Source organism: Eleutherodactylus coqui, chromosome 5, assembly GCF_035609145.1.
Source record: "Eleutherodactylus coqui strain aEleCoq1 chromosome 5, aEleCoq1.hap1, whole genome shotgun sequence".
NCBI lineage: Eukaryota > Metazoa > Chordata > Amphibia > Anura > Eleutherodactylidae > Eleutherodactylus > Eleutherodactylus coqui.
In genome coordinates, this window is record NC_089841.1 from 266,090,823 (window position 1) to 266,114,083 (window position 23,261).

Below are 23,261 nucleotides of genomic sequence, written 5' to 3' on the forward strand. Positions count from 1 at the left end.
TTTTCCCATATATCAGTTGGTATAGCCTCCCCCAGCTCTTTTTCCCAGCTGAGCATATGTGTTTTTTTTGATAGGTTGTTGTTGCCGGTAAGGATATCATAGAACCATCTGGTGTCTGATTTCCCCACTGGAGGGGTTGTTGTTATCTTTTCTAGAACTGTGGATGGGATTTTTATTTCATATATGGGGAATTTTTTAAGAAAGGTTGCTATTCTAACATAGCTGAAATATTCTTTTTGTGTTAAGTTGAATTCCAGACTTATGGCTTTCAAGGGTTTCATCCCTTTTGTGGTCAATAGGTTGTTTAGTTCTTTTATCCCATTTTCTTTCCATGTTGTGGGGTTTAGGTCAGGAACAAACAGATCTAATATTTTCAGTGGGAGGTGAGGTTTTTTGTACGAGTCGTATATGGATGCTTTTTTGGTAAGTTCTCTCCATATTTCTATGGAGGTGGTCGTCATAGGAGAAGGGTTTTTAACTGTGATTTTTAGGTCTGGAGTTTTTGGCGAGGCTGAGAGTGATGCTGCGAGAAGTAGCAGGTCTCCTCTAGGAGATCTGTTGGTGCAGGTCTCCATGCCCACCCAGGCCATTGCTGCATTTTTTTTTACCCAGTTTCTGGTTTGATTTAAAATAGTGGCTTTGAAAGATTTCTCCAAGTTGGGAACATCCGCCCCTCCTTTCCTGCGGTGAAGGGCTAGTATCGGCAAGGCCATTCGTGGCTTGTTACCTTGCCAGACATAGCTAGATAATTGTCTTTGTAATTTTTTAAGCATGTGCTTTGAGATGGAGATGGGTAGTACTCTAAAGAGGTATAGTATTTTTGGCAGAATTTTCATTTTGTAGGTCATGATCCTGCCTAGCCAGGATAATTTTATACCTGACATATGGTCAAGTTCTTTCTGGATTATGTCTAGGAGAGGTCCATAATTTATTTCTTCTAATCTAGTCATGTCTGCTGGCATTGTTGCACCCAGGTAGGGAATGCCGCCAGTCTGCCAGCTAAAGGAGAATTCTGATTGTATTATATGTTTTAGGTCTTTATGAACGTTTATGCCTAATATTTGCTTACGTTAAGTTTGTAGTATGAGATTCTGGTGAACTGCTCCAAAATCTGGTGCGCAGCTCTTAAAGATTCTAGAGGATGGGACATAGTAAGGATAATGTCATCGGCGAATAAGCCGATTTTATGTTGGCGAGAGTTATGGGAAATCCCTCTTATTTCAGGGGAGGATCTGATCAGTTCGGCCAGTGGTTCCACCATAAGAACATACAGGATCGGGGACAGTGGACACCCCTGGCACGTACCATTAGTAATTAGAAATTTATCGGAGAGAGCACCATCAGTCAGCACCCTAGCAGTAGGACAGGAGTACAGGGCCCGGACAGCGCGAATCACACCCCCACCAAAGCCGAATCTGGCCAGAGTTTGAAAAGCATACCCCCAGTGGACCCTATCGAATGCTTTTTCTGCGTCCAAAGCTAGCATAATTGGGGGCGTGGCCTGCGACCAGCATGAGCAGTCGCACATAAGAGGTGCTCCCCAGGGGGAACGATAAAATCCTTTAAAATCCTGGCCTAACTGATACCAGAACGACCCAACCAAGACCAGCGGGCTCCTCAACCCCCAGAGACGGTTTAGACCACGACTGAAAACAGGTACGGACCTGATCCCGGCAACGGAGCCACGGGAGAGAAAGGGCGCCAACACCCGCCATTTTCCCGCGCCTCACACACGGATTACCTCCCCATCCTGCCCTGTCGCCTGGCTGCAGTGAAGTACTGGTGAGCTACATCCCCTCACCTACCACCCAGCGGAGGACCCCCCTGGCGATCGGGACCGGCTCCGCCACCCCACCTCACCCACACCGAGGTCCCGTTGCGCTGTCTCCGTGCCGCGGGAGCCGACGCCGACTCCGAACCAGCTAGGGGCGACCCCCCCTGCTGAAACGGCCGGGCTCACACCTGAGGTGAAGGGCGCCCCGCTCCCTGCGCACCCGAGCCGTGACCGCTGCCGTGGGAGCCGCGGACTGGCTGCCGACTCCGTCCCTCCCGGCGTTACTCACCGGCACCCGGCTCAGTGATCCGAGGCTCACCGCCCGCTCCTTGTCGGCGAACGCCCGCTCCCAGCCGCACCTGTGACGGAGCCGCGCGCTTCTTCCACCCTGCTCCGGAGCGCTGCCGTCGGGTCCCCGACACCTGAGGGGGCGGCGCAGAGCACCTCCGGACCGGCGTGACTGCCGCAGGACCCGCCGCGGACTACACTCGGCAAGACCCACCGCATGAGAACTTTACTACCGCTATATAGCGGAACACCTTGCGCCTCGGGGCGCACCGAGCGCGGACCTGCGTGCTGGTCCGCTCCTGTTTTAGTGGGCCGATAAAGCCAATCTGTCAGCATCCATCGCCGCCTGTGGCGCACCCGGCTAATCCTGACGACTCTCTCACGGCGACCCGCTCCGGCTCCAGACCGCCTTGCCGCTGCCGGACCACAAAACACTATCTTGGAAAAGACCATCCCTCGAAACCGGCCCTGCGGAGCCGGCGACGTTGAAACCGTAAGTTTTTTCTGCGGGGGGCCAGGGGACAACACACAGGACTGTACAAACCCCTCACAGTCGCAGACCCTGAATAGGGGGCATGCGACAGAATAAGACCACCCTGCCCCCCCCCAGGGAACAACCAAGAGACTGACCACCCTACTGTTCTCCTACGAACGGACTTTACTGCACCGGGACCACAAATAAAAGTCCCCGTAGTGAACAACGTCCTACCCCTGTCTTTGAACCGCAGTGGCGGTGGCGGACTGTTATTCCCCGCGCAACCCACACACCGTTACAGCCCATAATAATACAAAGATATAAACTCCCGATCTCTGCAAGCAAGCATTGATACCGTCTATACTACAACAATAACCCGTCATACCAACCCAAAGAATTTCAACATGAGCACACGGGCGAAAGGCGGCTCCGCCGCCGAAAAATTAAAAGAATTTTCTCGCTCTGAAACCCCTGATCACACCCCGCGTGCAACACGACCCACGCAAGCGAAAGAGTCCGAAAGTGAAACGGGGCAAAGCCCAGAACCCACTATGCGTCAACTCCTAGACGCGATTAACATCTGTAAATCATCTCTCACCAACAAAATAGAGGAAATTAAATCCAATGTCTCCCTCTTAAGACAAGACCTACACAACATGCGTGACAGAATGCGGGAAATGGAGGACCGCGTCTCTAACGCAGAAGACTCACTACGCCCGTTAACTACAGCGGTCAAAAAAGCAACAAGAGAAATAGAATTTTGCCAATCAAAAACAGATGATTTGGAAAATCGCTCGCGCCGTAACAACCTGCGCATAATAGGCCTGCCCGAAAAGTCAGAAGGCGCTCACCTAGAAACATTTGCAGAAACCTGGCTCAAAACGCTACTGGGAGAAGACACCTTTTCTACCCACTTCACAGTAGAAAGAGCCCACCGAGTCCCCGCAAAACCACCGCAGCCGGGAGCCCCCCCGCGCCCCTTCCTAGTAAGGATTCTGAATTGCAAAGATCGGGATGCAGCACTACGTCAGGCCAGACTAAAAGGCCCATTAAAATATAACAACACAACGGTCTCCATATTTCCTGATTTCTCGGCCGAATTACAAAAACAAAGAGCCACCTTCACAGAGGCGAAAAAGAAACTTAAAGAAAGACAGATCCCCTACTCAATGGCATACCCTGCACGTCTACGAATAGTGGCCCAGGGAAAGGTGGTCTTCCTCCAATCCCCCACGGAAGCCATGGAGTGGCTGGAGATGCACGCTGAAACCTCCAAGGGATGACCAACCCCCCCCCCCCCCACACTCGCTGGAAGGACTCTAAGCTTTGTCGCGATTTGGACCTTCAACATCCCTTGATGCATAGTCGATGCGCAACATGACCGAGACACCTTTAAAGTTATTATTGGAGCCCAACGGTCAATCTTAAGCCTCTAAAGGCCATCCAGAATTCTCCCCCCCAACAACACAACAACCGCTACTTCTAATCAGAGTGTAGCTAAATTGTTTTTCATTCCGGTTTTCCTTTCCCCTAATATTTCCCTGTCTTTCCCCCTGTCTTCCCTCCTTTTCCTCCCCCCTCCACAACTTTTCCATTGTTGCTGAATTTTTGATATCTGCGGTATAAGTTTAGCAAGATGTCAATGTTTATTGATTTGAATTGTTATGCTCTGCTCTCCACCAGAACCCCTCACAAACAGGCGCCCACACAACCCCTCTTCTCACATCCACCAACACCCTCCCTCCCCCCCGACCCCCAAATCATAGACATGGGAGCTAAAATCTACACCCACGCAAACAATGATGTCTCTAAAATGTCTTAGCTGGAACGTCCGTGGACTCGGCACAGCACTCAAACGCAGAATGGTATTCTCATATATTAAACAACTGAGTCCACATGTTATTAGCCTGCAGGAGACTCATCTCATCAGAGAAAAGGCCAACACCCTTTCAAAACCATGGATCCAATGGGCCTCCCACTCCTTTCATACCTCTTTCTCTAGGGGCGTATCCGTACTAATTCATAAGTCGGTGCGCTGGAACCCAATTGTCACCCGCAGAGACCCTGAAGGAAGGTTTATATTCATATACGGAGAAATAGACTCTAAACCATACATAATCCTATCTATATACAACCCACCTCATAATAACCTACACCTCCTGCAAACTGCTATTGCGTTCGCACACCACTACCCATTGGCGGAGGTAATCTGCCTAGGCGATTTTAATATGATAATGGATCCTACGAAAGACAAATTTCACACACCCTCTAACCCCGCCCCTACTTCAAACTCTCCCCTAAAACAACTAACAGAGAGTGTCGGATGGGTTGACCTCTGGCGACACCATCACCCTGAAAAACGAGAATACACTTGCCACTCACCGGGTCACAGCGCGCTGACAAGAATTGACTATATATTTAGTTCCACAGAACTGGCGATATACCTCACAAACATAACACACTGCCCGAGAGGCATCTCAGACCATAGCCCCATTTTATTAACCTTAACATTTCCCCAAATTAAAATAAGGCCCACCTGGAAGCTACACCCATTCTGGCTCAAACTTATTGGAACGGATGACCAGATGCCATTTCACATCTCCCTATTTATGGACGCCCACCAAGATAACACTCACCCGGCCCTGAAATGGGACACTCTTAAGGCCTATATTAGAGGATTCCTTAAATCTGCCATCACATACATTAAAAAAACAACGTCCCAAGCCGATGAAGAGATAGAAAATCAAACCCTAGAAGCCGAAAAAACATACATATCAACCCCCACCGAATCCAATAAAGCAGCTTGGCTTAGCTTATCCCGACTCCATAAACAACAAATACACGTCAAAGCCAAACGCCAACAGCATTACTTTGAACTAGGAAATCAATCTAGCCATCTACTCGCCAACCTCATAAAACGAGAAAACCATACAAACACGATCCTTAAGATTAAAAATCAACACGGAACAGAGGTCACCGACGCCCCATCCATCACAAACAGCTTTAAAGACTTCTACGCTAACCTATATACTTCCTCCTCCCACAACACGACGACAGACATTCTGAATTATCTAAGCGACCTAAACTTTCCAACCCTCTCCGAAGAGCAGGCCGATCTCCTAGAGGCGCCCTTCACGTTGGAAGAGATCCAACTAATTACTCAAGAAATGGCCCTTAACAAATCACCAGGCCCCGATGGTCTCCCAATAGAGACATATCGCAAATACTTCGAACAACTAGGCCCGCAACTCCTCGAAGTACTAAACCAAGCGCAGCTAGACAAAACACTTCCAACCTCATTTTACAAAGCCTCAATAGTAGTGATTCTGAAACCTGGAAAAGACCCTACAGACTGCGGCTCCTATCGACCGATATCACTGGTGAACGCAGACTACAAGATCCTAACCAAAATTCTGGCCACCAGACTGAATCAGGTGATCCTCTCCATCATACACCCTGATCAGACGGGCTTTATGCCAGGAAAATCCACAACCATAAACATTCGCAGAGTCCAGACAGCCATCCAACTAGGCACACAATACAACATGCCCTGGGCCCTGGTATCGCTTGACATGGCAAAAGCTTTTGACTCGGTGGAATGGGCTTTTCTGGAAGCCTGCTTGATCCGCTTTGGATTCGGACCTAACTTCCGACAATGGGTCAAAACTATATATAAATCCCCAAGCGCAAATGTCATAGTCAATGGTATCCCATCGGCAGAATTCCAACTGACAAGAGGCACCCGACAAGGATGTCCTCTATCCCCGGCCTTGTTTGCCATAGCCATTGAGGCACTGGCAATTAGATTGAGAGACTCCCCTAATGTGACAGGTATTAAATGGGCAGACTACGAAAGCAAATTAGGACTATACGCAGACGATACAATCCTATTCTTATCGAACCCATCAAACTCCTTCGCCCAAGCCATGACACACATAGACAGATTCTCCCATTTTTCCGGACTACATGTCAATTGGACCAAATCAACAATCCTTTACACAGAGGCTAACCCAAAAAATGACCCCCATGTCGAGAAATATGGTCTAAAACCAGTCTCCAAATTCAAATACCTGGGAATTATTATGTCGCACGACCACAACAATGCAATAACAGACAATATAAATCCACTTTTAGAAAACATAAAACTCAAACTGAAACGATGGGCTAAGCTGCCACTATCTGTAGCCGGGCGTATAAATCTTATCAAAATGGTCATCCAGCCCAAATCTTTATACATATTGCAACACATGCCAGTAAGTGTCCCCAAATGCCTTTTCAAGACTTTAAACTCCCTAATTACAACATTTATTTGGAACTCCTCACGCTCCAAGCTGAGCCTATCGATCCTGCAAAGACCCAAAGACCAAGCCGGAATGGCCCTCCCGGACCTCCGGCTCTATTACCTAGCAGGACAATTACGAAACATCAGGCCCTGGGTTTTGGGAAAGGAACTGCCTATAGCAGACAGACAACTGGCGAAACAAGTAACTGGACACAATCTCCTGAACTTCTTAGAATTCCCGGAACGCACCAAAACCACTGAATTAATCCCACTTCACAAACTGGCTCTCAATGTATGGAAAGAAGTGAAGGCACTGCAGAACTATCGAGGGGTGTTGCCAGAACTTTCCCTCTGGAACAACCCGGGCCTCACTGCATTACAGTCAGTCCCAGACCCACAATATTGGATCGCCCAAGGGGCACATACACTAAATGATATATACATAGATGGAACACTCCCCACATTCACACAACTGCGCGATAAGCTGCAAGCCCCACACCTCCAGCTATTCAGGTTTTTTCAACTAAGACATGCACTAAACTCCCAATTCCATCCCCCCTCGGCCCAGATATCCAGGTTCCCCACAATAGGCATCCTCAGATCCCAAGGACCCAAAGGCCTTATATCAGCTTTATATACACACCTCCTTTCAGCTAAGATAAATCCTAATCCTCCTCCAGCATATGACAGATGGAAACTTGCCATCACCTCCCTCACACCTGAAGATTGGCAGGATATCTCTGAATCTCACCTATCAGTGTCACCAGCTGTAAACAATAAGCTAATTCAACTGTACATTATTCACCAAGCCTACCTTACCCCCAACCGATTACACAAAATGCGTAGCACCACCTCAGACTCATGCCAGAGATGCCACCAACCAAGGGCGGACTTTTGGCATCTGATATGGGAATGTCACTTCGTTGGGGAGTTTTGGTCAAAGGTGACAAACCTCGTGAATTCACTTCTACGGCCCCCACTATCCATAGAACTAGACCCCAAGGTGGCGCTGTTCAGCTTGCTAGAAGAGGAAGTGTGGCCATATCATACCCGCGTTTTTCTCGAAAAAACACTATTCCTAGCCCGTAAAGAAATAGCCATGAAATGGATGGCAACAGAGCCCCCCTCGGTCCCACAATGGGTCCAGTCCGTAAATACAGTAACCTCATATGAAAAAATTATTTATCAAAAAAGAGGATGCCCGACCAAATTCCTAAAGGTATGGGGAGCCTGGCTAGAATCTCACTCTACTTTGACCATAGACTAAAACTTATCCCACGCTAATCCCTCCCCCCCCCCCCATGGATAAGCGCCTGGAAGATCCACAACCCCGAATCCCCTAATTCCAAAAGGAAAAAGGAAGAGCAGAGCCTGATGTTATGTTACTTTATTTTATTTTATTGTTCCCTTTTTCTTTTATAAATTTAAAAGTTTAAAGTTATATTATACGAACAGACAGTCTGAGAGACACAGCAACCAAAAGCGATGTTAATCCAATGTATGCAACCATTTCTGTTTACATTACCATGTACAATGCAAAGTTTATCTTACTGGGTATTTCGCAAACTGCATATTACCAATAAATAAAACGAATTAAAAAAAAAAAAAGCTAGCATAATTGTTGGAGATCTAGATGTGTTTGAGAGGTGAATGAGGTTGAGAAGCCTTCTCGCGCCGTCCGAGGCCTGCCTCCCCTTTACAAATCCGACCTGGTCGGAATGTATAATGCCTGGGAGAATGTCTAGCATTCTGTTTGCTAAGATTTTTGCATAGATTTTTACATCTGCATTGAGCAAGGAAATTGGTCTAAAGTTCGCTGGGTCGTTGGGCTCTTTGCCAGGTTTGGGCAAAACCACAACAGTGGCTTGGAGCATTTCCTCAGGGAAGGCTCCTTTTGTCATAGCTGAGTTGAGGATTTTTCCTAGGTAGGGGGAAATAGAGCTCGAGAATAATTTATAATATTCAGACGAGAATCCGTCTGGCCCGGGGCTTTTTGGCTCTTCATAGAAGAAATTGTTTCCATTACTTCAGCCAATGTTATTGGGCGGTCCAACATATCTGCTTGGGAGGTGTCAATCGATGGGAGATTAATTTTGTTTAAAATTTTCTCTATGTCCGCTGATGTGGGGTGAGCGAGTTGTGGGTTTTCTTTTAGGTTGTATAACTCTTTATAGAAATTGCGAAATGTTTCTAGTATTTGCTTTGGATGTGAGATTTTGTAATCTTTATTTTTTGAGTTCCAGATATATGGTACCGTATATACCGGCGTATAAGACGACTGGGCGTATAAGACGACCCCCCAACTTTCACCTTATACGCCGGTATACAGTGGAGAAAAAAAAAAAATTCATTACTCACCTCCCCCGGTGTTCTGTCGCGCTCCGGCAGGATGTCGCTCGCTCCTCGTCCCCGGCGCAGCATTGCTTTCTGAATGCGGGGCTTGAAATCCCCGCTTCCAGAAAGCTAATACACACGCCGGCAGCCATGACAGCATTGAATGGCTGTGATTGGCTGAAGGCGCACGTGTTAGCAATCACACCCATTAGAGATGAGCGAACGTGTTCGGCTCCGCCCCTTTTCACCCGAGCACCGAACTTTGCGAGCAATTCCGTGCTCGGGCGAAAAAAGTTCGGGGGTCGCCGTGGCAGCGCGGGGGGGTGCGGCGGGGAGTGGGGGGGAGAGGGAGAGAGAGAGGGCTCCCCCCTGTTCCCCGCTGCTGCCGCCCGCGCCGCCGCACCTCCCCCCGCCGCCCGGCGCCGGCCGAATACTTACGCGCGGACACTGAAGTCCTCGGATAAGCCGGTGTCTGGGTGCGTAAGTGTTCGTTAAGAACACGTTCGCTCATCTCTAACACCCATTCAATGATGTCATTGAATAGTGTGATTGGCTGAAGCCACGTGTGTTTTAGCCAATCACAGCCATTCAATGATGTCATGGCTGCCGGCGTGTGTATTAGCTTTCTGGAAGCGGGGATTTCAAGCCCCGCATTCAGAAAGCAATGCTGCGCCGGGGACGAGGAGCGAGCGACATCCTGCCGGAGCGCGACAGAACACCGGGGGAGGTGAGTAATGAATTTTTTTTTTTTTACACTTTTTTTTTTTTTGTATTACCGGCACATAAGACGACCCCCGACTTCAGAGCAGATTTTTCGGGGTTCAAAAGTCGTCTTATACGCCGGTATATACGGTATATTAGTTTTAACCATTTTCTTTTTTTATCAGATTGGCCATCCATTTTGTGGGCTTGTTAAGGGAGGAGTAGACATTGGCTCTGTGGGAGTTTACTTCCCTATCAAAATCCCCTTGTAGTACTTTACGTAGCTCTAGTCGCGTTTTGAATAATTCATTATAGAGTTGTTGTGTTGCATGGGTTTGCAGTTGTTTTTCTAGGGTTTGGATTCTTGACATTAGTATTTCTGTGTTTAATTTTTCTTTTTTATATCTGGCACCTATTTTTATGAGGATACCTCTTATATAAGCTTTGTGGGCTGACCAGAGTGTTTCTGGGCTGACCTCAGGCGTGTCGTTTAGGGAAAAATAATCATCTATAGCTTTTTGTATATCTCTCCGATATTTAGGTAATTTCATTAGGTAGGTGTTGTTACGCCAAATTTTATTAGTGTGGCGGTTACTTTCAAAGGCCAGGGATGTCGTTATTGGAGCATGGTCCGACCACGTTATTGTACCTATTTCTGCTTTGGTTATTGATGTGATAAGTGATTTATCTACTAGGCAAAGGTCAATGCGGGAAAAGGATCTATGGCGGGGTGAGAAAAAGGAAAATTCCCTGGTGGAGGCATTATGGCATCTAAATGTGTCAAATAGTGCAGCCCCTCTGATCCAGTTGTTTAGGGACCTGCCACTTCTTGTCTCGCGATTTGTAGTGTCAATATGTCTTTCTGGCACTAAATTAAAGTCGCCATTAATGACTATCGGACCTGTAGCCACTCGTTTTATTTTTTTCATTATCTTGTTTAAGAAACTAATTTGTTTTGTGTTAGGGACGTATACATTAATTAATGTGACTTGTGTGTTTCTAAGAGTGCCGACCAGAACTATGTAGTGTCCTTTCAGATCGCATATTTGTTTATCTATTTTGAAGGGGGCCGATTCTTTAAATGCAATTAAGACTCCTGCGTGCTTTTTTTGTGCGCAGGCGTGTATAATTTGCGGGAATTTTTTTGTGTCATTCTTTGACTGTCAGCATTTAACAAGTGAGTTTCTTGTATACATACGATCTCTGCTCCAAGATGACACTCCTCCCTCCACACCGAGTTTCTTTTATAGGGGGTGTTCAGACCGTTGGCGTTCAAGGACATCAGCTTGATGGCCATACTTGTGTGGTTGTACGCTTGTTTGAGAGAATAAGAGACCTGGGGACGCAATGTAGATCTGCCAGAAAACAAAAACTGAACAAACATTCGAGAACAACATATAATGTTATAAACAGGTAGAGCATTGGATCATATATATCAGGGTTGTTGTAGTAGAAGTATTTTTCCCTTTTCAGGGCAGCATCAGGGTGGAACACTGACCAGCATAAAACAATTATCACCAAATAGATGAGAACACAATGCTCGGTAGGTAAGATGTAATGTAAACCTTTCTCAGGGAAATTAACTACACAAGCTTGCGCCTGCATTTTTGGTTGGGGGGGAAAAGTCACCAGGGTGAGAAGACTCACGATTTTCTTGACTCCGACGGGATGGGAGGTTTAAGAATCACCAGATGAGGGTATGCGCGTTGGAATTCTGGCAAAGAGTCTTATTTTTCTATCTTTGCTTTCCGGATTTACCCAGACCAGAGTTTCCGGTCGCGGTCGGAGCTTTGCCTTGGATTTTTATGCCCCATGATTTAAGGGCTTCTGCAGCTGAGGTGGGGTTGTGGAAGATGTGGGTTGTATTTGCTCGGGTGGTAATAATCTTGGTGGGGAAGCCCCATCTGTAAGGAATATTCGCCTCTCTCAGGGCTGCAGTTACCTCCCCGAAGCTCCTTCTCGCTTCCATGGTGGCTTGTGATAAGTCTATGAATATGCGAATATCTGCATACCGGCTTGGGAATGTTTTCAGCTTTCTCGCGGCATTCATAAGGGCTTCTTTGGTGCTGTAATAATGTATGTGGATTATGATGTCTCTTGGAGTGTTTTCTTTGAGGAATTTTGGAAGTGGGAGCCTGTGGGCTCTATCGATTTTTAGTTCTTGTTCCGGAATATCTGGGAGGATCTTTCGAAGAAAGCGAGATACAAAGCCCGTTATTTCGGCATTAGAGATTTTTTCGGATACGCCACGGAGTTTGACGTTGTTACGTCTGTTCCTATCTTCCAAGTCTGTCAACTTTTGTTGCAGCTTGGTCACGTGGGCCTCTAGGTCATAATGAGAGTCTATTAGGGAGTTGTGGGACTTGACCAGTTCTCCCATCTTGGATTCTGTTTTTTCTATGCGGTTATTCACTTCTTGAACTGAAGTATCTACGTAGGAAGTTAGATTTTTTATGTCCAGTTGGATGTTGTTGTGTAGCGCCATGACGATTTCTTTAATGTATAGCTCTGAGGCTGGCTTGTTGGATGCTGACAGACTGGCCAATCCGCCTTCTTTATCCTTAGGGCGCCAACCCACTGGCGTTTTTTTTCCCTGCGAAATTCGCAGCATTTTTTTCTCTGCAGGGGTCTATGGGACTTGTAATGTTAAAATCGTGATCGCGCAAAATCGCAATTTACCGCGAAATCGCGATTTTGCGCGATCGCGATTTTAACATTACAAGTCCCATAGACCCCTGCAGAGAAAAAAATGCTGCGAATTTCGCAGGGAAAAAAAACGCCAGTGGGTGGGCGCCCTCATTCTGGGTTTTTAGCGGTGGGTCAGGTATGTCTGAGTAAGGCCGCCTGCAGACGAGCGGGTCGGATCCGGCAGCGAGAATTCTCGCCGCGCGATCCGACCCGAGCGCCTGCAGGGACGAGCGCGTACTCACCCGCGCCTGGCGGCCCCGGCTCTTTCATGTGGCGGCTGCCGCGCAGCCGGCGCATGCGCAGACCGGAGCCGGCGGCCGGGTGAGTGCGTGCCCCGCAGAAAATTAGAACATGCCGCGGTTTGTTTGCCGCGCGAGATTTCGCGCGGCCAAACCGCGTCCGTCTGCATAGGAGTGCGTATTTTAATGCACTCCTATGCAAACTTTCAGCGGCGGAAATCCCGCGGGAAATCCCGCGGCGGGATTTCCACTCGTCTGCAGGCGGCCTTAGTGTCCTCGGACAGTCTCTGCCTTTGCTTTTCAGGGCTACTTGTGGGGGAGGGGGCGCTCAGCATCAGCATGTCAGGCGCTATTTTTATTGTTTTATCTCGGGCTGTGTTGTCCCCTGCCCCCTGAAATATTGTTGCCGACCCTTCTCCGGAGGGCTTTCTCACATCCCCAGACAGACTTTGCTTTTGCATTGAAGGACTGCTTGTGGGGGAGGGGGCGTTCAGCAGCAGCGTGTCGTGCGGCATCTTTATTGTTTTATCTCTGCCTGTATTGTCCCCTGCCCCCCGATATGCTGGATTGTCCCCTGCCCCCCGCAGACCCTTTCCCTGACGCTCCTATACTGTCTGCTGGTTCCTCTGCCTCTTCCCCAGCTGTCAGCGGCTCACCTATGTCCGCAGCCTCGGAGGTCCCCTGCGCTTCCTTCAGCAGTGTGCCGTCGGCCGGTGCGTCCTCCGCTGCTGTGTCAGGAGAAGTGCCACGCGCCGGGAAAAAATCCTCCAGCCTTGAAGGTTTCCCTCGTGTGGTCCTTCTTTTTGACATCTCCGGATGCCTGGTGAGTTCCCCGATCTTATGGGGTGGTTTTCTCCCATCTATGTTCCGTTTGGTGTTGCTGTGAGCCTGTTTGAACACGGAGCTTCAGGCACGAGCGTTCGTTCTGGTGCCTCACCAAGCCACGCCCCCCAAAAGGTAGACTTTAAACAATCATTATCTGGTCTGTTTTTGCTGAGTATCACAAGTCCTTATTACAGATGACGGCATAACATCTCTGCCATAACTGTTTGACTGCCCTGAGTGTGACAACTGGGCAGCAAAAACAGATGTCACCAATATACTCTATAGGATACCGCTAGGGAAAAGTGATATGGAAAAAGACTTGGGGGTACTAGTGGATTGTAGACTAAACTGGAGTAACCAATGCCAGTCAGCTGCTGCAAAGGCAAATAAAGTCTTGGGGTGCATTCAAAGAGGTATAGGAGTGAAGGACAAAGACATTATCCTTCCACTATATAAGGCACTTGTCAGGCCTCACATGGAATACTGCGCACAGTTCTGGTCACCGGTGCTCAGGAAAGATGTTACAGTACTGGAGGGGGTTCAAAGAAGGGCAACTAAATTAAAGGGGTTGTCTCGCGAAACCAAGTGGGGTTAAGCACTTCTGTATGGCCATATTAATGCACTTTGTAATATACATCGTGCATTAAATATGAGCCATACAGAAGTTATTCACTTACCTTCCCTGCGCTGGCGTCCCCGTCTCCATGGCTCCGTCTAACTTCAGCGTCTAATCGCCCGATTAGACGCGCTTGCGCAGAAGGGTCTTCTGCCTTCGGCTCGGTCTGGCACGAGCGGCGTTATGGCTTCGCCCCCTTCTACGCGTCATCGCGTAGCTCCGTCCCGTCACGTGTGCCGATTCCAACCAATCAGGAGGCTGGAATCGGCACACGTAACGGGGCGGAGCTACGCGATGCCGCGCAGAAGGGGGCGGAGCCAGAACGCCGTTGCTGCCGGACAGACCCGAAGGCAGAAGACCCTTCTGCGCAAGCGCGTCTAATGGGGCGATTAGACGCTGAAGTTAGACGGAGCCATGGAGACGGGGACGCCAGCGCAGGGAAGGTAGGTGAATAACTTCTGTATGGCTCATATTTAATGCACGATGTATATTACAAAGTGCATTAATATGGCCATACAGAAGTGCTTAACCCCACTTGCTTTCACGAGACAACCCCTTTAATAAACGGAATGAGAGGACTAGAATACCCAGAGAGGCTATCCAAAGTGGGATTATTTACTCTAGAAAAAAGACGGCTAAGGGTAAACCAAATAACTATGTATAAATACATGAGGGGACACTTCATGGATCTCTCCCATGATCTGTTTATACCCAGGACTGCAACGGTAACAAGAGGGCATCGCTACATCTAGAAGAAAGCAGGTTTCATCACCAACACAGAAGGGGGTTCTTTACTGTAAGAGCAGTGAGACTGTGGAACTCTCTGCCTGAGGATGTGGTGATGCCAAAATCCATAGAGGACTTTAAAATGGGCTAGATGTCTTTCTGGAGAGGAAGGATATTACAGGATATAAATTTTAGGTTAATTGTCAATCCGGGTATACAGGCAGGTAGGAACTATTAGGGGTTGGTCCAGGGAACAGTCTGATTGCCATTAGGGAGTCAGGAAGGAATTTTTTCCCCTATTTGGCTCCTGCTCTTGGGGTTTTTTGTCTTCCTCTGGATCAACAACATAGGAGAATGGGCAGGCTGGACTAGATGGACATTGTCTTCATTCGGCCTTACATACTATGTTACTATGTTACTATGACCGATCTGGAGAATAAGGGGCTCATTCCTGCATTTGCAGCTGAGGCCACACAAACTTAGATACCCTCGACTGCTGAACATTGAATCTCGGGACCCTTGTGGAGAGTCACACTAATCTAGTTCTGGCTGCAAAGTGAAAAACATGGCAACCAGAAGGTGGGGCTGGAGCATGAAGACGCTTATCTGTGGGATGTTTTTACGTCTTATAGGAGGTAAGAGGGGAAACTAGCAGACATCTCTCTGTGACTGCGTTTTCCTTTAGCAATGAAGTCTTCTTTCAAATGGAGGATGGAAACTGAAATAAGCCATCTGATTCTTGTAAGCAATGTTCCTGTTTTTAGGGCATTAAGGTCCTTTTACATGGAGCGACTGCCAGGTGCTTCAGCGCCCAACAGTCATCCTAGTGATAATCACTCCAGTCGCCTGACTCTGCTCACAGTAAACAGGCAGTCCTTCATAGATGAACAATGGCCGCTCACACAGTCCAATCCTTGGGGCGGACTGAGAGGGGGGTAGGGAGGCATGTACCCCTGCTCCGGTCCTCCGGAGACTGACTGCAGCTGCTGGATGGAGCAAGTGTTTCAAGTACTTAGTGCTGCCGGTGTGTTTCGTCCATTAGCTCTACTTGCTTCACCGTTGCCTACACAAAGAGTGTGTCAACTCCGCGGCATTCTGCCATAGTGGCTGGCACGGATCTGCATGTGGATCTTGCCCAATACAGTGACAAAAGCAGAAGACAATGGGTTGTGCTGTGCTTCAATAAAAATGGCCGTGATAGACCCGTCCGTGTGAACAGATACATAGATTTACATTAACTCCATATTACCGTCTGCAAAACACGGACGGATCTAAAATATGCCGATCTGAAAGAGGGTTTATTCTTGGGGAAATACATGCAGCACTTGTCTCAGGGGCAAAATGTGGAGATGTGCTGCAAAATCAGGGAGCAGAAGCCATCCAGACGCCAAACTCTGCAAAGGCGAGTCGTGACTAGATCTCATCTTGGTGGATGAAGAAGACAACTGCAGTCAGACAAGACCCGCGAGGCACTTAGTATAACTGTGAGCTCTCCCTCTGTGTTCGATGGCCGGAGTGATGGGCTCTAACATTATGGTTTGCAAAGAGCAGCTATCAGCATCCCCTTCCCACCGTTACAGCCATACTGGGAGTTGTAAGTCCACATGATAGAACATCCCATGCCAGCGGTTAACCTGACTGCTTGTTCCTGGCACTGGCTTTATGTTCTGGGCTTGGCTCTGGTGCCATATTTATGAGGTTAGTTTTGATGCTGTATTTATGGCACTTATGGATGGACCACCGCTCTCAGGCCAGCGCTTGCCCCCCAGGCTCACATTCTCCAGCCCCTGACAATCATTGTTTGATCGGTATGCCTGCAGAAACTGCAAGACAAATTATTGTTCAGTCGCTGCCGGCCTTTACATTTATCGTTCAGCTTCCCGCGATCCAGTGAGAATGTGAAGCCTCTCGCTCAGCGTAAGAGGGTTTGGCATCTATACATACAGCTCATTGGGGCCTACAGGTGCGCAGTGCAACAAGAAGACACTATAGTTAAAGGGGCGGTCTGGGCGCCAGCTGATTTTTTAACTATAGCTACGAATCTGCTAAAATAATTCAAGCGACAGTACTTGCCCTTCTCACCTCGTGGATCCATCGCTGCTGCGCCTGCGGTCTCCGGGTGTTGGCTAGGAACGGCTACCACCTGACTATTCCAGCCAATCAGAGGCTACAGCAGTCACATACTGTTCTTCTGGCACCATGACTCCTAGCATCAGAGCAGTGAGCATATATCCCTATTCAACACTACCTCTACTCGAGCCAACCTCAACAACCAATCACCGTGAATCAGCCAAATCAAATAACCAATCACCATGAATCAGCCAACTAAAAAAACCAATCACCATGAATCACCAACCTAAACAACCAATCACCGCGAATCAGCCAACTAAAATAACCAATCACCGTGAATCAGCCAACTAAAATAACCAATCACCGTGAATCAGCCAAACCAAATAACCAATCACCGTGAATCACCAACCTAAACAACCAATCACCGTGAATCAGCCAACTAAAATAACCAATCACCGTGAATCAGCCAACTAAGATAACCAATCACCGTGAATGAGTAAATCCAAACAACCAATCAGGTTGCGAATGGTGTGGAGCTTGGGTGTAAAAAGCTTATATGCGAGCAGTAATGGCAGGAGAATAGCACATGACTGCTGTGACCTCTGATTGGCTGGAATTGTCAGGTGGTAGCTGTTCCTAAAGTAGTATCAGGAGGACTGCGGATCACCAGGAGTCAGGCGACATGTGCAGCCATAGTTAATGAATCATCCTACACCCGGGCAACCCCCTTAAACTTCACTTAGAACAAGCCACACTTAAAAAATGCATAATATGTTGAACAATTTAGCTACTAACCTGTTTCCATCCTAAATGCCATTTTTGTGGAAGTTTTAGATTGAAATTTTTAATCAAATTCAGAAATGGAACAAAAAGTAATAAAATGTATGAAAGAAAGTCTGATGTATCCACTCCTTTGTGTGTCTCAAAAGTGTACCAAAAGCAACATAAAAACCCGCAAGTGAGTATCAGCCTAGCGTCACACAGGTGAGCGTGATATGGGACTGGGACTCCTGCCGCCATAATGCGCCCGCTATCCATGCAAAAGCCCCAAGGAAGCGAGGCGGTTTCAAGCTAAATCAGCTTTGCATCACTTTAGCGAAGTGGCGATCCATCACAGCTGATGCCTCGGCCTTGGCAGAGGATAGCGGAGTCTCTCCCATTAAAAAAACAATGGGTGCTGCGATGCATGATCACGCAGGAAGATAGGACATGCTGCAATTTGTTTCCGGCATCGCATCGCCGTGCCATGCAGGAAAACATCGCTAATGTGTATGACCCCATTCAAAAGGATGGAGTTCATATTTGTGAATCTCGCAACGCACAAATCTCTCACATTTTCTCGGCCGTGTGAAGCTGGCCTAAGGCCGCTCTCACACAGCGCACTTTTTGTCACCACACTAATCCCAGTACAACGCTGCCATTGATTTCAACGGGCCTTTGTAGACCTGCGCTAATATGTGGCGTTTGTGATTGTTCTCGGCAAGAGAAACGACGTAATCTTGTAGATATGATACCTTTTAATGGCTAACAAAAATACATGATGTAATAATAGCGAGCTTGCGAACCAACGCAGGGTTCTTCTTCAGGCTTAATGGATTGGATCTGAAGAGGCATGGATATTTATACACACTTATAACATACATACTTATGACAAGGCACAGATATGGATGTGATTGGTTCGCACTTAAAAGGAATTCTGAAACAGCAAACAAACTTTTTTTGTCTAGGCACTGATAGCGGAGTGAAAGTTTTATGGTCCCTAAATTACTGTTGGGGGGGGGGGGGGGTCAGACAGGCTAGAAATGCTACAAGAGGTGCACAAACATTTTTAGCTAAACACTGATACGGGTGTGAAAGTTTATGGTCCCTGAATTACTGTTGATGGGGGTCTTATCTGTGCAATCAAGTCTCAAATTTCCCATTCACGCATAAATCCTGGGGAATAATTTAACCCCGTATTCAGCGTGTCAAAGGTTGTTATCAATTTTTCCTTAGTACCTCTAGTTGCAGATTGTAGGTCACTACTAGAGGCACGCAATTGTTTCTTTCCTTCTCCTTGTATTGGAGTAGTTGATTTCTGGGTATCCTGGTGGCTCTGGTGATTTGGTCATCAATTGAGGTGGGATGGTAGCCCTGATTTATAAATGTCCTTTTAAGATGGTACAAATGTTCCTCTCTGTCTGTTGGGTTGGAGCAGATCCGGTTATACCTGATGGCCTGGCTTTAAACAATGGACTTTTTGATGTGTTTAGGATGGAAACTGTCCCATCTGAGGTATGTAGGCCGATCAATCGGTTTTCGGTACAGGGATGTCTGTATTGAGTTGTTTAAAATCTTTATGGTGGTGTCCAAAAAGTTGATTTCTGTATGCGAGTAGCTTAATATGAGGTTTATGGTGGGGTAGAATGCATTGAATCTTTCATGGAATTTTATTAGTTCTTGTTCAGTGTTGGTCCAGATGATCATGATGTCATCAATGTAGCGGAAGTAGGCCAATGGTTTGCTGGAGCAGGAGGCCAGAAAGTCACTCTCCAGTTTTGCCATAAAAAGGTTGGCATATTGCGGTGCCATTTTACTGCCCATGGCAGTCCCGGTGAGTTGCAGGAATATATCTTTGCCAAAGGAGAAATAATTGTGTGTGAGAATGAATCTTGTGAGTTGTAGCACTGCATCAGAGGCGACCCCATTGGCCTCAAGGTACGCCTGGCAGGCAGTCAGTCCATCCTCGTGTGGAATGTTGGAATATAAGGATTCCACATCCATAGTGGCCAGGATGGCGCCATTGGGGAGGGGACCTACGGTTGACAGTTTGTTCAGTAGGTCCGTAGTGTCTTGCAGGTAGCTGGTTGTGTTTCTCACCAGTGGTTTGAGGATTCCTTCCACCCATCCTGAGATTCCTTCAGTGAGGATACCCACACCTGAGATAATCGGCCTTCCTGGGTTGCCAGCTTTGTGTAGTTTTGGAAGCATGTAGAATGTTCTAACCTTGGGGTTCTCCGGTATCAAGTCCAGAAGTTTTGTGGAGCCCACAGACAGGCTTCTGAGGACCCTTCTGAGTTTCCTCACATATTTCTGAGTCGGGTCTTGATTCAGTTTGGTGTAGTATCTGGTGTCCGTCAGCTGTCTGTCTGCTTCTTTCTTGTGGCGTTTCTAACGCCGTGTTTTTTAAGCGCTGTCTGCTTCATCTTCACAGTTTTAGCGTTTAACGCATCTCAATCATCACGATTATGGGGTGCCTTAGAAAACATTGTCAAATGCTGTACAATGCGTTAAAAAATGCCACTTGAAATCACGGTAAATGCCACGATTTTGAACGTGAATTTTAGGAACTTTTTTAGGAAGTTTTTACATAAAAGTTTGAGACCTGCAGTAAAAGCTTAGAGTAGCAACCGGTTGCCGTGACGTAAATGCTACGCTAAGATTATAATGCACCGTCTCAAGCTTTATGTAAAAACTTCTAATAAAGGAACAAGACAATTTGCACTACAAACCGGGCTGCATCCACTTTATTGAAAGTAAAGTCTTCAGCTGTGCCAACTTGCAGCTAGCCAGACACAGGCTGAAGCCTCCTCCCAGCAGTACTTCTCTGGAAGTCCAGCAGACTGGGGGGCTCATTTTTACTTTCTTTTCGTCTACATTTTGTGAACATGGTCTAGAGCTAGATCCAGAATCTGTTCAATGTTGTGGGCACTCGGGTGACAGATAAGCGGTGAGGTCTCCTGCACACAGGCAGATGTTTACTGCAGAATCCATGGTTGGTGTTCGCACTGCAAATCCGCATCAAATAACTTCCGCCCATTACTTCCTATGGGGATCCGCTGCTTCCTAGACATGAGCTGAAATCAATTGGGATTTCCACTTGCGAAGAAAAAAAAAAAAAAAACAGCATGCTCCATTTTTATGCGGGCTCCACACGGACGGCTTCCATTAAAGTCGATGGAAGCCGTCCGACCTGCCGCCCGCTCGCAATGAAAAAAAAAAATAAAAAAATTGTACTGTGGATGTGTGACGGCGAACCACCAGGTTAATCCGCAGTACAGAGACAGCGACAGAGCAGGTAAGCACGGATGCCGCTGCTGCCAGAGCTGGGTTCGGCATGCGGAGCCCAGCTCTGCCATATGCAGAGGCCTCAGTAGTTCAGTTTCCAAGAGCAAACAGTTGACTTTTGAAAGCAACAAGGGATTCAGATGGGAATAATAATTCGGAGGGATCACATTCGCAGCCTCCAGAATGTCTTCAGTTAGTTTTCTTCATTTTCTTTGACAGTGTTCGGGCACGGCTCCATGGTTACCGCTACACTCATGCCACTGCAGCCGATGGGCATTTCTGCCACTTCTGTCCACGTGTTACTTTCTGGGCAATAACATTCTACAGAAGAGAGAAAGCCTTCTGTATTGAAACCACCTTTGAAAAAAGTACACAGAAATTAGAACTTCAACTTATCACATTGAAAATAATAGTAATCTTTACAATACAGCAGCGACATATTCCGCAGCGCTAACAGGACAGCGCAGTCTACCGGCATGATGTTATAGAGCAGGAGGGGCTGAGCAGGCTGATGCATGGGATCAAAAATAAACAGAACTGGGAGTTTATACATTATATCCTGAGGTTAACAGTCCAGTGGGCGGAGCCATCAGTGATTGACAGCCTTTCTTGTATTAGCATACTTACAGAGATAGTTGTCTGTCCTTGAGTAGGAGTCCAGAGGGCGGTCCTACTCAAAGAAAAAGCTGAGGTTTCAATAAATATGAGTGATACATAATCTTTACCCACAAACCTCTGCAGTGTTCCCCCCACATACAAATATTAATTAATTGGGTCCGTGTAACTTGATGGATCACTGTGCAGCAATTTGCTCATCTTCCCTTGCTCCATAACAAGCTGCTTACTGACCGAACTATGTTATTAATGGGGCAGGTTCCCTTTAACTCGTTAGGTTGCAGTAGGTAGTATAGTCAGAATCACAAAATATATTCAGTATAGAAAAGCTGCAGCTAGAGGGCGCCAAAAAATGCAGGCATTACTGAGATCAGCCAATGAGTATGCGCTATAACTTAAGGCCCTTTTACTCACAAAGACAATCTTTTAAACGATTGAAAGATTGACAGTTTTAGCGATCGTTTTGCATAAAGTGGTAATGGACACTAATGTACATTAACAATTTATCATCCTTATGTGCATGTAAAAGGGCCTCTGGGAGCTGTTTGCAGAGCACAGCATGTGGTCTGGACCCTGCAATTAGCTCCTTTGTTCTCATACAGGCTGTCCGCTGAATACAATGTAAGCAGCTGCTCCCTTGGAGAACACAGCGTGCAATCTTCTCTCTGGCTGAAGGATGAGTTTTAAGCTCACCTTAAAATCATCGTTCAGCCAAAGAGTCAATGATGGCGAGTTTACATGCAGCAATTATCACTCATATGCCATCGCTTGAACAAATTTTGAGTGATAATTGTTGCGTGTAAATGGGCCTTTACACTTCACTGAACATAATTTGATATGGCTTTAGATTGCTAAGTAGATAATGGACATTACAAGGTCATACAATGGTTTATGCAAAATGGGAAAAGAAGCACCTGGAGAACAGCATGAAAGACATGTTACAATATTTCACAGTTTAAAACTACATAAAAAGTTGAATTGGACTATAAAAGTTTACATGTTCTGCCATTTGTGAATGACATGATCTTTTATTGGCTGTAAATTCAGAATTTTGCCGTTATCAAGCAGCAGTGCATTGTGGGAGCCTGCGGGATACTTGCAATACTCTTAGATCCAAATGAATTTTGTGTATTGAAAGCAGCTTTCTATATGAATATACGAAAATGCCACAAAAAAAGTTTTGAAATCAATGCAGATGCGGTCAGCGCCCCTTCACACAGGCGTATTTGCATGCATATTTGCGCGTGAAATTCGCAGTAAACTGAACTCATTGGTTTTAGTGGGTTTATCCACATGCAGATATGTTTCCTGCGCACTATAATGAAAACAAAGATCTGGTACCGTGTTAGCCAGTAGAGCAAAACGTGATTGTTCTGAGCAAGAGAAACCACGTAATCTTGTAGATATGACACCTTTTAATGGCTAACAAAAATACATGATGTAATAATAGCGAGCTTCCGAACCAACGCAGGGTTCTTCTTCAGGCTTATGGATTGGATCTGAAGAGGCATGGATATTTATACACACTTATAACATACATACTTATGACAAGGCACAGATATGGATGTGATTGGTTCGCA

The 23,261-nt window shown here is 46.9% G+C and overlaps 1 protein-coding gene across 1 annotated transcript in view; it reads right to left on the bottom strand.

Annotated features, from left to right (window-relative positions):
• Positions 1 to 21,296: 21,296 nt before the first annotated feature.
• Positions 21,297 to 23,261, bottom strand: part of LOC136628601 (kelch-like ECH-associated protein 1A) — a 44,094-nt gene continuing 42,129 nt past the window's right edge. Inside the window, exon 5 of the mRNA XM_066604634.1 lies at positions 21,297 to 21,423. The gene's annotated coding sequence lies outside the window, so the exon portion shown is untranslated. The remainder of the gene's footprint in view (positions 21,424 to 23,261) is intronic.